The sequence below is a fragment of the Penaeus vannamei genome, chromosome 27 (assembly GCF_042767895.1).
Source record: "Penaeus vannamei isolate JL-2024 chromosome 27, ASM4276789v1, whole genome shotgun sequence".
In the NCBI taxonomy this organism is placed as follows: domain Eukaryota; kingdom Metazoa; phylum Arthropoda; class Malacostraca; order Decapoda; family Penaeidae; genus Penaeus; species Penaeus vannamei.
In genome coordinates, this window is record NC_091575.1 from 27,015,151 (window position 1) to 27,019,744 (window position 4,594).

A 4,594-nucleotide genomic window follows, 5' to 3' on the forward strand; every position below is an offset into this window, starting at 1 on the left:
ACAGATAATGATATTCTTACACATTAAATCCTAAATCACTTAAATTGCCGTTTACTCTTGGCCCGTGAGTGATTGCCCTGACTTGATGGCTTGCATTAATCTTGCTCTGGGTCGCTTTATCGCAAGCTCGGCCTCAACATTAGCGTTTGTCATTGTCTTAGGAAACATAATGAAACTTAATTAACTGTTCTAGAAGGTGGGTGGGAGGGTGGGTCTTCGGCGTGCGCTTGTCTGTACTCTCGTGCGTTTAAATAAAGGATAAGTGGGTTTAAGTGGGTTCTGATGGATTATCGTGGTGGGGTGGGGTGGGGGGTGGGGGTGGTGGGGTCGTGAGATGAATGTTTTGGTGGAAAATAGTTATATATATTTTTTCTTATTATTCTTATGTAGCGATTGGAAAATAGGTTTATTTTTCTTATTATTTCTGTGTCGGTTCCTAGGTTTGAGAATACGTTCGTGGTGTTATGGTGTGGGACTGAAACTTTGATGACAGTTATGATAAAAAGGAAACTTCGATGCTATACAAAATAGTTAACTTGAGGTCAAGGTGATTTTGATGTGGTTAGATGATTTTGAAGTTGTTGAAACATGGTTTGAGTATTATACAGGTGTCCTTAGGAGAAGTGAACACACTCACACGCACGCAAACACACATACACACACACACACACACACACACACACACACACAAACACACACACACACACACACACACACACACACACACACACACACACACACACACACACACACACACACACACACACACACACACACACACACATACACACACACACACACACAGACGCACACTGACATTGAGGCAGAGTTAATGAAATGTGGGTTGTGTCCCGTAGATTTATGTAAAATCCTTATAAGATATTCCATGGTTTTACATAAAGACTTATGATCTTCAACAGAATATTCTTGAATGTTCATGATGAGCAATGGCAAAGAAAATAATGGTGATAACAATAACATCAATAATGAGGATGTTGAGAAAGATGAGGATGATGCTAATGATAAGATAATGCCAGTAATGATATTAATGACAATGATAATAATAAGAGTAATGGAATAGGATTAATGTTAGTAAAAAGGCTATCATTATTTGAATTTTACAATAACAATAATAATATTGAAATGCGTTATAATAACGATGATAACGATAACGATAATGGTAATGATAAAAGAAATAATAAATATAAGTATTCCAGTGGTAAATATTCACAAATAAAGGAATGTGAATACATATAGGAATCAAATCTCTTATCAAGAAGAAAAGAAACAATGATTAAGGCTAAAAAATCGTTTAAAATAACACTAGCCATTAATACACAGGCATATGACAAAAAAAGAGTAATGACGTTGACATAACTGTAGGGACTATGACGTCATCACTACTCGTAGACCACTTCAGTATCTAATTAATCAATCGAAAGCTAACTATTAAGGATACCTACTCCTATTCTTACCTGCTAGACCTAATGAATAATTGAAATGGAATGAGAAAGTTCGTCTGTCTATTAACCATTTTTATTAATTCATATTTATAGCCTATTTCGGAAGAAAAAAAATGCGAGAGAAATGTTTTTTGAAGCGATAATTCTCGAAAGTATTGTTGGACTGGATTTACACTCGGCATCAGAGTTCGGGGTTTGGTTACGAAATGCCAAACTTTGAAACCAAGGAACGGAACGGTATACGTCAGTTAGTCAAGGTGTGGTTTCATTGGTATATAATAGAGTAAAATACAAGCAATTAAATGTGTGTGTGTGTCTTGTATTATTTTGCCTGCTTTTCTTTCTTTCTCTTTTATATTTGTCTTATATCTATTGTTTCTCTGTTTTTATTTAGGGCAAAAAGGTCTTCATTTTGTACCCTGTGCTTATCCCTATAAATAAGAAAATGAAAAATTGTGATTTAACTTCAAACTCGATATCAGTGTAAGAAATGCATGTAATCAAAAGTCTAAATCCTGCATCGGTAATTACTTGCCGATTGCAAAGTTCCGTGACGGCAAATATCGCTCTCATATTAATGTGACTTTTTTTTACCTCTTGCAAAAGGGGCGGATGTTTTGCTGCCAGATGTACGAGGTTGAAACGAGGACAACCGTTCTCTTCCGCTCATGTACACACACACACACACACACACACACACACACACACACACGAACACACACACACACACACACACAAACACACACACACACACACACACACACACACACACACACACACACACACACACACACACACACACACACACACTCATACGCACACACACACACACACACACACACACACACACACACACACACACACACTCACTCACTCATACACAACACACACACACACACACACACACACACACACACACACACACACACACACACACACACACACACACACACACACACACACACACATACACACACACACACAACACACACACACACACACACACACACACACACACACACACACACACACACACACACACACACACACACACTCATACACACACCCACACACACACACACACACACTCATACACACACACACACAGACCCACACACATAAATATGTGACGCTGCCAAACTGAAACTCAAGTCGAAATAACTTTCAAACTAAACTACATCTATTACTGATATTCAATTCCATTTCCCATAAATCGGTATGTTACATTATTGAAATATTTCATAGTAAACGTTTTCTTAAACGTAACAGAATAAATGCCATTTGGATATAACACCACCCAAAAGGAAAATACGAGCAATCTCTTTTGTATACCTTATCCATTTTTCCGGATTAATCCTCAAATTATTAATCGAAAAAAATAATCAGTTAGGCCGAAAAAAACGGTTTCTCATCAGGACGTTTTCAAAAATCAAATGCGGCGCGCGTTTTTTTTCTAATCTTTTTGATTGTTGCATCGAGGCCAATTAAGATTACATTTTATAAGCAATGTCAAAAAATAGACAATATTTGATAAATACAATATTTGATGAAAATATAGGTAATAAGTGGTGAATACATAATGTACTTGAGTTTTTTTTTTATAGTTTTACAGCTGGAGAACAGATTTCATAATCGGAGACTCCTCAGGGCAAGACTCACTGGTGCCACAGGTCCATATTTTCCATTTCAGTGACTAATAAAGACATAAAACTATATTGAAACATGTGTTGCAGTGCGGACAGATTACACTGGAAACCAGCTGCGTCGACAATAATAATAATAATAATAATAATAATAATAATAATAATAATAATAATAATAATAATAGATAGATAGATAAATAAAATATACGGCAATAAGACTAACAAGGATGAGTGCCGGACAAGGCAAATGAGATGAGTGTCAGGAAGGTAAATCATTTGTCAATGTCAATTAAGGCTCTAAGTGGCGGCCATCTTGGTTGTTTACAAACGGACCGCGAGACGAGGCGAACAACTACCTTGTTCCCCTCGCTAACGTTTTGTGAGGTCGACCGTTCACATGATTTTGAACGAGTGAACGAGGAGACATTTTGCGAACGGCGGGCTCTTTCGCCGCTTTTTCGTAGGACATAAAAAAACAGAAACAAAATAACAACAACAACAAGAACAAACAAAAACAAAATAACAACAACAAAAAACAAAAACAAAATAACAACAACAAAAACAAAATAACAACAAACAAAAACAAAACAACAACAACAACAACAATAACAACAAAAAACAAAATAACAACAACAACAACAACAAAAAACTCGATGCGGCGGCGATTTTGAAATACGGATGAGAAACCGGATTATTTTTTTTAAATAGGTCTTACCTGTTTTTTATTCGCCATACAAAATAATACAGTTGTAAATCTCACACTATAATTCTTAATCATACAATTCCCACAAAGAAGTTTGTTAATATGCAAAAATTCGCGAGACTAAATTCGCTCACCATCAAAACACACTCACAGTCAATGGCGTTAAATACGGGATGTTAAAAAAAAAAATAATAATAAATGAATAAATGAATAAATAAGTAAATAAATAAATAAATAAAGTAAGTAAGTAAGTAAGTAAGTAAGTAAGTAAGTAAGTAAAAAAGAAAGAAAGAAAGAAAGAAAGAAAGAAAGAAAGAAAGAAAGAAAGAAAGAAAGAAAGAAAGAAAGAAAGAAAGAAAGAAAGAAAGAAAGAAAGAGAAAGAAAGAAAGAAAGAAAGAAAGAAAGAAAGAAAGAAATAGAAAAAGGAAGAAAATAAATAAATAAAGAAAAAAAAAAGAAAAAACTCCACATGAGAAAAAGAAAGATAGAATCAAATAGAATCAAAACAACTGAAACAAATTCAAATGTTTTCGTAAACACATATACGTATGAATTTACTTAAATGAGATTTGTAATTTGATTATGACTAGCAATATTTACGGATACATAAGTATGGATGTAGTATTTATGAACGTATGAACTTCATTTCTGTCGATTGAAGGATATTGCTTCTCGAATGGGATGTCTGAATAATCTTGTCGAGAACAGTAATAAACGCACCTGATGTGAATAATTGAATAATTTTGGCTCTCTGTCTCTTTTCTTTCACTTATTTTCTCTCTCT